Source organism: Oryctolagus cuniculus, chromosome 19, assembly GCF_964237555.1.
Source record: "Oryctolagus cuniculus chromosome 19, mOryCun1.1, whole genome shotgun sequence".
Classification (NCBI taxonomy): Eukaryota; Metazoa; Chordata; class Mammalia; order Lagomorpha; family Leporidae; genus Oryctolagus; species Oryctolagus cuniculus.
In genome coordinates this window covers 8607663-8621714 of record NC_091450.1, presented here as the reverse complement: position 1 = coordinate 8621714, position 14052 = coordinate 8607663, and the positions used below count along the sequence as shown (strand labels likewise).

Here is a 14052-nt window from a genome sequence, read left to right as displayed (position 1 = left end):
CACAGGCTACAGGACACAGGACACAAGTTATAAGACACAGTCTAAATGAAATCAGACACAGACTACAGGACACAGGTGACATGACCCAGAATAGAGGCTACATGCCACAAGCCACAGGCTACAGAACACAACACAGCTACAGAAAACAGGACACCAGCTACCGGACAAAGGCCACAGGACACAGGCTACAGGACATAGGACACAGGGTACAGGACACGGGCTGTAAAACACAGGATACACAACATAGGACACAGGCCACAGGACAAAAGGATACAGAGCACAGGCTAAAAGGAAAAGCCAATGGACACAGGCTACAGGACACAGGCAACAGGACACAGGACATAGGCTACATGAATAGGCTAAAGACAAGGACACAGTATACAGGCCACAGGCTACAGGACACAGAACACAATACACTGGCCACAGACAAAGGCCACAGGTTACGGGACATAGGCCACAAACTACAGAACACAGGCTCAGGACACAGGACACAGGCTAAGTGACACAGGATATAGGACACAAAACACAGGCTACAGAACATCAGGCAAGGCTACAGGACACAGGCTACAGAACACAGGGACAGGCTAGAAGACACAGGCTACAGGACACAGGCTACACAACATAGGACACAGGACACAGGCCTCAGGACAAAGGCTATAGGACACAGGCTAAAAGAAACAGTCCAGTGGACACAGTACACAGATTACAGGACACAGGTTAAAGGACACAGGCCCAGGACACAGGGCATAGGCTACAGAACAAAGGGACCATCTATAGGACACAGGACTCAGGACACAGGCTACAGCACACAGGACACAGGCTATAGAACAGAGGCCACAGGACACAGGCTATGGGACATAGGCCACAGGATAAAGGAAACAGGACACCAGCTACAGGAAAAATGCCACAGGGCTAGGCTACAGGACAAAGGACACAGGACACAGGACACAGGACCCATGCTACATGACAGTCCACAGGCTACATGAAACCGTGTTCAGGACACAGGCTATAGGAAATGGGAAACCAGCTACAACATAAAGGACACAGGATGCAGGCTACAGGACACAAGACCCAGGCTAAATGAAATAGGACACAGACTACAGGAAACTGGCTACACAACCCAGGACAGAGGCCACAGGCCACAGGCCACAGGCTACAGAACACAACACAGCTCAGAAAACAGGACACCAGCTACAGGACAAAGGCCACAGAACACAGGTTACAGGACACAGGACACAAGACACAGGCTAAGGGACACAGGATACAGGACACAGGCTACACAACACTGGACATAGGCCACAGGCTATAAAGGACACAGGTAACAGGATACAGGCTACAGGACACAAGCACTGGCTACAATAGAGGCCACAGCACACAGGCTACAGGAAACAGACTACCGGACATAATACACACGCTACAGGACACAGGCTACAGGACAGAGAACACCAGGTATAGGACCTAGGCCACAGGATACAGGAAACAGGACACCAGCTACTGGACAAAGGCCACAGGACACAGGCTACAGGAACCAGGACACAGGACACAGGCTACAGGACTCAGGACTCAGGGCACAGGACACAGGACACAGGCTACAGAACACTGTACACAGGCTACAGAACACAGGCTACAATATATTCCACAGCCTACAAGAAACCGGCTTCAGAAAACAGGACAAAGGCTACAGGCAACTGGACACGAGGTACAGGACAGAGGCCACAGAGGCCACAGGCTATAGGACATGGGCTACAGGACACAGGCTACACAGCATAGGACACAGGTCACAGGACACAAGACAAAGAATAAAGGACACAGGCTAAAAGAAACAGGCCAGAGGACACAGGACACAGATTACAGGACATAGGTTAAAGGACACAGGACACAGGTCACAGGACACAAGCTATAGGACAGAGGCCACAGGCTACAGGACACAAACTACAGGACATGGGCTGTAGGACACAGGCTATACAACATAGGACAGAGTCCACAGGACACAGGCTACAGGATATAGGACACAGGCTACATGACACAGGACTCAGGCTAGAGTTCACATGCCACATGACATAGGACACAGATTATAGGACACAGGATAGAGGACACAGAAGAGAGGCTACAGGAAGCAGGACATGGGCCGCAGGCCACAGGCCATAGGCCACAGGCTACAGGATCAGACTATAGGACACAAGACACAGGACACAGGATACACAAACAGACTAAAGGACAAGGACACAGGCTACAGGACACAGGAAAGTGGCCACAGTACACAGCACAGGGCCACAGGAAAAGGCTACAGGCTACAAAACATAGGACACAGGCAACAGGACACAGGCTACAGGACATAGTACACAGGCTAAAAGAAACTGGATTCAGGACACAGGCTACAAGTAACAGGACATGAGCTACAGGACAGAAGCCACAGGACACAGGACAGAGGACACAGGCTACAGGATACAGTACACAGGACAAAGGCCACAGGACACAGGACACAAACACTTGCTTCAGGACAGAGGCTACAGCACATAGGACACAGGACACAGACTACTGGACATAATACACAGGCTACAGGCTACAGGACACAGGACAAAGGCAGTAGGACACATGATACAGGACAGAGGCCACAGGTCACAGGCTACAGGCCACAGGTCACCGGCTATAGGACAGAGGCCACAGGCTACAGGACATGGGCTACAGGACACAGGCTATACAACATAGGACAGAGTCCACAGGACACAGGCTAAAAGAAACAGGCCAGAGGACACAGGACACAGATTACATGACACAGGACACATTCTAAAGAACACAAGCTACAGGACACAGGACACATGCTAAATGACATAGTCATTTAATGTTAATGGCTATTAAATTTTACCAAACCCTTTGTGGGATATATTCTGTTGCTTTTATGGCATTTTCTATTAATCACCTTAGTTGGTGAACAATGAGGAACTCTTACACCTTCTGGTGAATATTCCTTTTGATAGTATATCTCTTGAATATATATAGTATATCTTTTTCATAAATGTCTTCTTGAATATATTCTTTGAATGTACGTATGAATTCCTAAGAAATTATTTTTTAATATTCACTGTGGAGTTCTCACAACTTTTGAATTGGGTATATTAACAATATTTGATGTTTGTCAATACAATTGTATATGATATGGCCTACTATGCAAGCATGAGACAAAGAAGAGTTATAATATTAGAAAAGTGGACTTTAATACATTCACCACTTTTAAAAGCAAGAACAGAAGCCAACGTCATGGCATAGCAGGTAAAGCCACTGCCTGCAATGCTGGCATCCCATGTGAGTGCCAGTTAATGTCCTGGCTGCTCCATTTCCAATCCAATTCCCTGCCAATGGCCTGAGAAAAGAATGGAGGACATCCCAAGTGTTTGTGCCCCTGTCACCCACCTGACAGACCCAAATGAAGCCCTTGTTCCTGGCACTGGTTTGGCCATCTGGGGAGTGATCTAGTGGATGAATGATCTCCCTCTCTGTCTACCCCCTCACCATTTCTCTCTTCCTTTAACTCTGCCTATAAAATAAATAAATAAATCTTTAACAAAAAAAGGAAGAACATTTGATGATTGAGCAAGGGTAAATCCAGATGATAACAAAACGAGCATGTGCAAACATAACTAATGAATTAATGAGAAATCAATAAATCCAAAATCCTATTAGAGAGTGTCTTGTATGTCTTTCAACCCCTGCTAAAATAAGGGTACATCTCTGTTACACAGATACAGGAGATCTGAACAAAAACACTGAAAAATCTTACCTAATTTGCAAATGAAGAATAACTGTACATCTTAGTGAGTAAACTTACATTATTTTCAAGGGCACAGAGATTACCTGACAAAATGATAATAATATAAAGTTATTTTTAAAATTCTTAAAAATGCTAGTATTTCAGAGTCTAATCTCTCACAGCAAATAAATTATTTGGAAAAATATTAAAAAATTGATAACTAATAAAAAATATGGTTGTATGGAAGTTACACAAAACTTTCATTAATCCATCATCAAAAAGGGCATCTAAATAGACATTACAAAGCGTTTAATCTGAATGACAATAAAAATTCTAGACTCATGGATATATATTTTGATGCTCGTGAAAATGGTTTTAAATTATTTACTAAAAACTGTAAGTTAGGTTTGTATTACAATCTGTTGGTTCCCATAGCATTATCATGTACAGACCTTCACTACCAGAACTACTGGAATAGAATAGCCACGAGCAAATATCTCACATGGCTTTCTACTCCATTAATCAATTGATATTGTCATACCTTATTAGTCTTTCTAATCCCATAACCAAGTAGAGTACCGTAGAAGGTAGAAACTTGATAAGTATCAGTGGCCGTGGCTAGAAAGAAACCAGAGACAACAGAATACAAACATCATGTGTAGTCATGAAAATAGATGCAGAAGACTTACCAGGCTAAGCATTTAGATGTTCTTAAATTCTGCATAAAACTTCCATAGATTTTTCTAGGAATTCAAATATACTTATTCATAATGTAATTCAAGTAGGTAATTGGGTTTACCCTCCATAAATGTAATATTGCTGAATTGCCTTAATGGAAACATCCTGCAAAGACCAATTTTTAAACAGGAGGAAGTAAGCATAAAAAGACTTGAGCTGGGAGAGATAACTTGAGGAAAAACAGCATTTTGTTATTTTGGCAATATAACTCAGGAGTGTTTGAACCGATGTAGCCTAATTGAAAGATCTCTTGTCACAGTGAATGTTCTTCATTAGTGCACCCACAAATGCCAGTTACTGCATGGGAAGTGTGACCTCTACACAAATGCACTGGTGGATCCAAAAGGGCAGTTGGGAGTGCCATCCATCAGTGATGCTGCTCATAGCAGATCTGGTTTACTGAATCATCAAGGTCTCCAGACTGAGTGAGTGTACACTAGAAGGAGAAATTAGTGTAGAAGAAATGAATCCAAATTGTAATTTTCTATGCTCTCTCATCTATATGTCAAAACACTGGATTAACAAAAATGAAGTGATTCTAAATTCCAGCTTGGGATTGTGCTTGCAAACAATGAGAAACTAAAGCTCATCCACAAGACTGCTGATCTTATCATCCTCATCTCATCAAGAATGGGCTGCCAATAGGACTTGGTTCAACAAATGTTCAGAGAAATAAATCACACAGACATTAATCAAAGGGACTATATCTTCCTATAACAATTTTGTTACCCCCAATATTTAGTTGGGTAGGACTTTTATTACATTTTCCAACATTTATTATTATCATCTAATCATTTCTACACATGAATGCACAATTTTTGATTGATCATATGAACACCTTGCCTACAAAATGGAGAAATATTATACTTATCAATAATTTCTCTGTCATTACTTGCTTTTCTTCTGTTCTTTATTTATGTCTGGTTTGGAAGCACAAGCTTCATAAATTAAGAAATTTTTCACCAATGACAGAGAATTGAAATCAAATATATGGAAAGAAAACAAGTAAAAGAGAAAAAGAAAATGTGCTATTGGATTATGTAGCTGCAAAATAGATTAGTATAATTTAAATAGAATGCAATTTGATTCAGAACTGAAATGGACATCTCTATAACTCATTTTGTTTTTTTTCCCAGTGGCTTTAAATGCTGACTGCTTTAGCAAGATAGATTTAGCACTTTTATGCATCAAGATTAGACTACCAGCCAGCGCCATGGCTCACTAGGCTAATCCTCCTCCTTGTGGCGCCGGCACACCGAGTTCTAGTCTCAGTCAGGGCGCCAGATTCTGTCCCAATTGCCCCTCTTCCAGGCCAGCTCTCTGCTGTGGCCAGGGAGTGCAGTGGAGGATGGCCCAAGTGCTTGGGCCCTGCACCCCATGGGAGACCAGGATATGTACCTGGCTCCTGCCATCGGATCAGCGTGGTGCACTGGCTGCAGCGTGCCGGCTGCGGTGGCCATTGGAAGGTGAACCAATGGCAAAGGAAGACATTTCTCTCTGTCTCTCTCTCTCACTGTCCACTCTGCCTGTCAAAAAAAAAAAAAAGATTAGACTACCGAGAGTAGTAGGAAATATCAAGACTATTTTTTCCCACAAGACCTGTGTTGTGGCACACTGGGTAATACTGTTGCCTGTGATGCTAGCATTCCATAGCAGAATGCTGATTTGAGTCCTGGCTACTCAACGTCCAGTGCAGCCATCTGGTAATATGTCTGAGAAAACAGCAGCAGGTAGTCCAAGTCCTTGTGCCGCTGCAATGCATGTAGGAGACCCAGTTGAAGTTCCAGGCTCCTGGCTTCAGCCTGGCCCAGCCCCCACCAATGCAGTCATTTGAGGAATGAACCAGAAGATTCATTCTCTATGCCTTTCCATCTCTCTGTGTCACTCTTTAAAATAAAGAAAATGAAGAATTTCAATTTTTACCCAATAGGAAAGATTTTATGTCCCATATTTGGTAAATATCAAAATGTTTTTAAAGGTTTATTATTTATTTGAGAGGCAGAATTAGAGAGAGAGAGAGAGAGAGAGAGAGAGAGAGAGGTATTCCATCCATTGGTTCATTCCCCAAATAGCTGCAATGGCCAGAGCTGAGCCAATCCAAAGCCAGGAGCCAGGAACTTCTGGGTCTCCCAAGTGTGTGCAGGGGCCGAAGTACCTGAGCTATCTTCTGCTGCTTTCCCAGGCCATTAGCAGAGGGATGGGTCAGAAGAAGAGCAGAAAGTACATGATTCGGAGTCCACAGGCTGCTGAGTGTCAGCCCCTAAATCAAAATGTTACTGATGAATCATTAATGATCACATGTACAAAGTGGTTGTGAGTTAAATTCTATCAAAACTGGTTGAAGAATTGGCAGAAAGAATTTCCTACATGCCTTTACAGGCATTAATACCAGAGAAAAAACTTATAAGGTTTCAGATAGCCATAAACGAATGTCTACTGTTCAAATTCATTTCAGGGGCCGGTACTGTGGTGCAGCAGGTTAACACCCTGGCCTGAAGTGCTGGCATCCCATATGGGCGCCGGTGCAAGACCTAGCTGCTCCACTTCTGATCCAGCTCTCTGCTATGGCCTGGGATAGCAGTAGAAGATGGACCAAATCCTAGGGCTCCTGCACCCAGGTGGGAGACCTGGAAGAAGCTTCTGGCTCCTGGCTTTGGATGAGTGCAACTCCAGCCATTTCGGCCATCTGGGGAGTGAATCATTGGATGGAAGACCTCTCTCTCTCTCGCTCTCTCTCTCTCTCTCTGCCTCTCCTCTCTCTGTGTAACTCTGACTTTCAAAGAAATAAATAAATCTTTAAAAAATTCATTTCAATGTTTGTCCAACAAGCTTAATTGTGATGAAATATTGCTGAGAAATAAATCATTAAAGTTTAACATCAAGGCAAATACAAATTCTTTTTGGATCTCTGCTTTTGCTCTTGGAGATTATTTGTGCACTAGCTCACCTCTGCTTTCCACTATGATGAGTGTATTGCATCTGAGAGGTTTCCTTAGGCAGGAAGTTGATAACAAAGTGCAACATTCAATGCCAAGGAAAACATGGTTTATTAGACTAAATGGCAATTTTTAGTCTTGTGTTGTTAGAACAGAATGGAAATGCCTATATAATTATCTTACACAACAAATCAAGGGGTGATAACTATGGATAAGTTGAAAATAGCTTCTGAAATGTCTTCAGTGGATTCATGATTAGCATTAATTACAAATAGATCTCCACTGTTCAATCTGTTGTAAAGCTAAGAATCTTGGCACTCTGGAAGGACTGGTGATTATGAAATATATATAGTCAAATGTAGCAGACAAAACAAAAATATCTCTTGAGATCTGCATGATATAAGACACAATTCAACTCATGGTATATTTATGATATTCATACTTAACACAGTTTATTTTACATTTCACAATGAAAAATGCTTTTCAAAAACAAAACTCTTCAGTCCAAAAGTCCAATATTAATTATTAGTGATGATTCTTGGGGCAGGCATCTGGCCTACTGTTTAGGAAGTCATGTCCTACATCAGAGCACCTGGGTTGGATTCCTGGTCTCTACTCTGATTCCAGCTTCCTGATGGTGCAGGCCTTGGGAGGCAGCAATTGTGTTCCTGCTCCTTGTGGGAATCCCCAGCTCCTGGCTGTGGGTGCTCCATTTGTTTTAGCTATTTAAGGAGTGAACCGGATTTCTCTGTCTTTGACTGTTTCTATGTGTGACTCTCCACCTCCCAAACAATAAATTATTTTTAAAAAGGAACCTTTGAATAAAAAACAAAATATGTGAAAGAAAAAAGATTTTTATTTACACTTTTTCTTCAACAAGATATTTTATAAATATGGGCCTAATATATGATATACAAAACTAATAATCTTAGTTTCAAAGGGTTGATAAGGAAATAAAATAAAAATAAAACTAGAACAAATTACTGCCTGTTACCACTCATAATGAGGAAATAAAATATTCAAGCTACTTTTAAATTTCCATTTAGAAATAGTTCCTATTTAATGAGAAAAAACTGTTCTAGACCCTCTATTAGTTTGCATATACCATCCCAGTAAATCCTTCTACTTTAGTAAAGTAAGGTAAGTTGCATGACATTTAATTAAAGCAAACATTAAAAAGGAAGGGAGTTGACTCAGTAATTCTAACATAATTATCTGTGTGCAAATACTTTCAGAAAGGTACTTTTTAGATAAAAGAATGTGAGCAACTTTGTAATTTTCTATGCAAAGCTATAGATATATAACAGATACAAAAATAAGTAGAAGTCCAGCAAACAAGAAACAGGTGAAAGTATGTAGCAGAATTGGATTAGAAATTACATCTAGTTGTCATTAAAGTGGCATACTCAGGAATGAGAAAAGACAGGGCATTGTACCGGGATTTGGATTAGAATTACTGGGCAATACATTTTATATACATATATTTATATTATATATATATATATCCAAACTTTCCAAATGATACAAATGTAATTTTCTTTCTTTAAAAGATTAATTTATTTATTTCAAGGGCAGAGTTACAAAGAGACAGAAGCAGAGGGTGGTAGGGAGTGAGGGGGGAAGGAAAAAAACAAAGAGAGAGAGAAAGAGAGGGAGAGAGAAAGATATCTTCCATTTGCTGGTCCACTCCCCAAATGCCTACAACAGTCAGAGCTGGGCCGATCCACAGCCAGGAGCTAGGAGGTAGGAGCCTCCTCTGGGTTTCCCACTACGGTGCAGGGGCCCAAGCACCTGGTCCATTCTCTACTGCTTTCCCAGGCCATAGCAGAGAGCTGGATTGGAAGTGGAGCAGCCAGGACTCTAACCAGCACCCATATGAGATGCTGGCACTGCAGGCTGTGGTTTTAATTGCTATGCCACAGCACAGGGCCCCCAGATATAATTTTCAAAATGGCTCACTGATTTTCACTCTCACCAGCAGGTCCAGGAGCTGCATACCACAACACATCTGTTGTTGCCAGATTTTTAACTATGCAAAATGGAGAGCATAAATGTATATTCTAGTGTGGATTATTTACCATTTCTGTCATCACTAATGAGGATGAGATTTTCCTTTTCTTTTCATGGCCTTTCCTATTTTCTCATCTGGGAAATACCCAAATCTTTTCCCATTTATCATGTGGGCAATATGTGATTTTTAAACATGTGTACATCAAATGTATTTATCGACCTGAGTAGTTTCATGAGGCATATGAAACTCCAAATGTATTTTCCTAGGATGCAACATGTCTTTCCATTCTTCAGGATGTATCCTAATTAGCAGAATTTCTGATTTTTATAGTATATATTTTCCTTTTTTAAAATTTTATTTATTTATTTGACAGGTAGAGTTATAGACAGTGAAAGAGACAGAGAGAAATGTCTTCCTTTTGTTGGTTCACCTCCAAATGGCCGCAATGGCCAGAGCTGTGCTGATCTGAAGCCAGGAGCCAGGTGCTTCTTCCTGGTCTCCCATGCGGGTGCAGGGGCCCCAGGACTTGGGCCATCTTCTGCTGCTATCCCAGGCCACAGTAGAGAGCTGGACTGGAAGAGGAGCAACCGAGACTAGAACCGGCGTCCTTGTACGATGCCAGCACCGCAGGCAGAGGATTAACCTAGTGCGCCATGGTGCTGGCCCCTGTTCTTTTGTTTATAAAACTTTTAAAGCAGTTACTCTTGGCTGGCGCCACGGCTCACTAGGCTAATCTTCCACCTTGCGGCGCTGGCACACCAGGTTCTAGTCCCGGTCGGGGCGCCGGATTCTGTCCCAGTTGCCCCTCTTCCAGGCCAGCTCTCTGCTGTGGCCAGGGAATGCAGTGGAGGATGGCCCAAGTGCTTGGGCCCTGCACCCCATGGGAGACCAGGATAAGTACCTGGCTCCTGCCATTGGATCAGCACGGTGCGCCGGCCGCAGCACGCCGGCCGCGGCGGCCATTGGAGGGTGAACCAACAGCAAAGGAAGGCCTTTCTCTCTGTCTCTCTCTCACTGTCCACTCTGCCTGTCAAAAAACAAATAAATAAATAAAGCAGTTACTCTTTTGTGATCACATAACAGGATCAACCCCAACCCAAACTTGGGCTCAGATGTTGAGATGCTGACAAAATACACAAACCTGAGGTTATGAAAGCTTTTGTTATTTCTATAATGAGGCTTTGTGGGGAGGGCAGGGCAGGCTTACGAAGCTGTTCCACAGAGGCTTGAGGGGTCAGTACAGGGAGACTGTCCTGGGGTTATGGCAGCAGTTAGGGGTGGAGTCATGGCACAGCAGAGGCTCCCATAGTTTGATCCTCACTCCAGACCAGAATGGAGAGCAGCAGAGTTTCCCATCAGCTTTTCCAGACATTGGGAAATAGGAGCAGAAGGAGGAGTGGGGTTTGAAATCGGCCAGGACTTAAAAGTCACACTTTTTATTATATCTTCCTTCCCCAAGGTCATAAAAATTAAATCATTTTAAACATTTCCCATTGTTGCTTTTACACACATTCTACTACTTGATATTATTTTTATACATTTGTGTGGAAGTAATCTAACTATTTATTTAAAAACATGAATAGCTAATTACTAAAGCACCATTTTAAAATTATCAGTTTTTTCTCCTAGATATAGGAATATAATGTGCTCATTGTTAATAGTGAATTGATTCTGTTTATGCATTTTTTTGCATTTTTTAAGGTTTTATTTATTTATTTGAGAGACAGAATTACAGACAGAGAGAGGGAGAGACAGAGAGAAAGGTCTTTTATCTGCTGACTCATTCCTCAAATGGCCACAACAGCTGGAGCTGCGCCCATCTGAAGCCAGGAGCCAGGAGCTTCCTCTGGGTCTCCCAAGTGGGTGTCAGGTGTCCAAACACTTACACTATCTTCCACTGCTTTCCCAAGCCACAGCAGGGAGCTGGATGGGAAGAAGAGCAGTCAGGATACAAACTGGTGCCCATACAGGATGCCAGCGCTGCAGGCGGAGGCTTAGCCTACCATGCTACGTGACAGGCTGCATGTTTTGTTTTTGTTAGAGTTTTCAGATATTCCAAGCAATAAAATCCAGACCAGGTCTTTGTCTCTCTGTGATTTTCTTCTTATAATCTTAGTCCTCTTGTTTCTCCTGTCATTCTGATTCCAGGAAACATAACTTTTGGATTGGATGCAGTTTTCTGATTGTCCTCTGCAGGAATATTGATCTACTCCAAATGACACCCTTTGGATCAGAATGCCCTGTGTTCCCTCTTTCCCCTTTTGATTTTACTCTTACTCAACATACTTACAGCTGTGCTTTGTGTCACCTAATTCAGACATAAGAAGTGTTCTGTCTCATTCTGCTGATCAGTTCATGGTGTCTTTATCTTTGCTTTCTTCTGTGAATTTAGGCACTTAGAACTTTTTCTGTTGGCCTTGTTTACAGCGTGGTATAAAGATTTCACCAGTTTGCTTGTGCTGGGCCAATAAAAAATCACTATATTGCAACCAATGAAACTATGTCTTTGGATTGAAAAAATGATTTTAGACAAGAAGTTTTGCAAATTTGGGCTGCATACCTGCTTGTGGTCCAGATTTTAAATGTATTCTCAGGTGAGATTATTTTTGTCTCTATTCAATCCTGATGACAGACAATAAATTTGGCTTTGATTTATTTCTGAGTTGGCCAATTTGCTTCAATCTTACCCTTACATTGAGAGTATTTTGTTTTGTGGACTCAGTATTATGCAAGCATTGCTTACAGGAAGAGGCAGCCTGAGTAGACCTTTGACTTTTGTTCCTGCTCCCCAAGTCTCAGAAACCTCAAAATAGAAGCCCATGACCTACAGACTCAAATTGAGGGTCATTATGTACTACCTGACCAATATGCCTCAAGTATGTCAAGAGCATTAAAACCAAGGGCAGTATCAGAAATGGTTATTGGGAAAGTTCTTAATGAGGCGTGATGACATGAAATACTGTGGTATCTTGGACAGGATCCAGAAATAGAACATTATTATTAAAAATGAAAGAAAAACCAAGTGTGAAGGAGAGTTATAATTGTGTTTCATTAGTCATGACAAATGCCCTATAATGTGGTAAGGTGTTAACAATAGAGGAAACCATTATATTCATTTTGCAAGTTTGTAAATTTCTTGAGAGGTAGGGAGGGTAGCATAGAAGTGGAGAGACAGAGAGGGAGAGAGAGGCTGATTCAAGTTTATTTAGGATCAGCAGTAATCCAAAGATCTAAAGCTGGTTTGAAAATCTCTCTTTCCACCCCCCCTCCCCCTCTCTTTCTTTCTTTTTTTTTTAAGATTTATTTGAAAGGCAGAGTTACAGAGACAGGTCCTCCATCTGCTGGTTCACTCGCCAAATGGCCACAATGGTCAGGGCTGGGCTGAGCTGAAGCCAGGACCTTCTTCAGGTCTCCCACAGAGGTGCAGGGTCCCAAGGACTTGGGCCATCTTCCGCTGCTTTCCCAGGCCACAGCAGAGAGCTGGATTGGAAGTAGAGCAGATGGGATTCAACTGGCACCCACATGAGATTCTGGCACTGCAGGCAGCTTTACCTGCTACTCTACAGCACCCGCCCCAAACTGGGGCTTTACTTGGGTTTGAGGCCAGACTCTGGTGTTCCAGGCCAGCAGTTTGAATACACGCCACCAGAGGGAGGGGCTGTCACAGTCTGGGACCTGTCATCTTTGAGTTTCTCAAATCCCCCACATGGGTCTCCCTTGTCTTAATCTCGGGGAGCCACCCAGATATCCCCCTAAGTGTTAGGAGGTTCTAGAACCACGCTGGCTTTTCCCCTCCTTGGCTGTGTGACCTTGGAGTTTTCCTTCTGTCTCCATAGGTCAAACTGATTTTTCAGACAGGGAAATACTGGTGCTGGTTCACTCCCTAAGTCCCTGTAACAGCTGGGGCTAGGCCGGGTTGCAGGTGGGTACCAGGAACTCCATCCGGGTCTCCCACGGACCTCATCCCCAGCACAAGAGCAGGAAGCTGGCCAGAGGCAGAGGTGGGGTTGGTAGGGTCTGACCCCTGGCAATAGGACACCTGCCCACATGGCTGCCTTCCAGAACTCAGGCTACCTGACGGCACCTACGGAGACCTCCCAGCTGGCAAGGCTGCAAGAGCCATCGGCACTAGGCTCCAGGCCAAACACCTTGGTTAAAGGACATGGCCCCTTCTGCAGTGAGGCCACGGGGCAGGGAGCAGGGGCGGCTTCAGCCCGGGCAGCACCATGGTGTGGCACGCGGCTCTGGTTCTCAGGGCAGAGGCCTCCATAAGGTTGGAAGGAGGGCCTTAGCGCTTTGTGGTCAAGCCAAGGCTTCCAAGAACGAGGGGTGTGGCCCGGGATCCCCAACAATGGGGAAGTTTCTCAGGTTCCAGGAAACCTGAACTCTTCCCTGAAAATGGTGACTTGGGGGAGGGGCTCGAGGATAAAGGGTGTCCAAGGCCCCCATTGGCATAGCTGCTGGGGAGGGAGGGCTCGGTTCTTACATTTTCTTACTTAAGAGAATCTCTATCCTCTGGTTCACTCCCCAAGTGGCCGCCACAGCCAGGGCTGGGCCAGGTCAGGCCAGAGCCAGGAACCTGGCGCTCCATCCAGGTCTCCTGCTTCCCCAGATACATT

At 43.5% G+C, this 14052-nt stretch overlaps 1 protein-coding gene across 2 annotated transcripts in view; it reads left to right on the top strand.

The window, feature by feature from the left end:
* LOC103346830 (transport and Golgi organization protein 1 homolog) overlaps nt 1-14052 on the top strand; it is a 129610-nt gene that overhangs the window by 47012 nt on the left and 68546 nt on the right. The window lies entirely within an intron of this gene.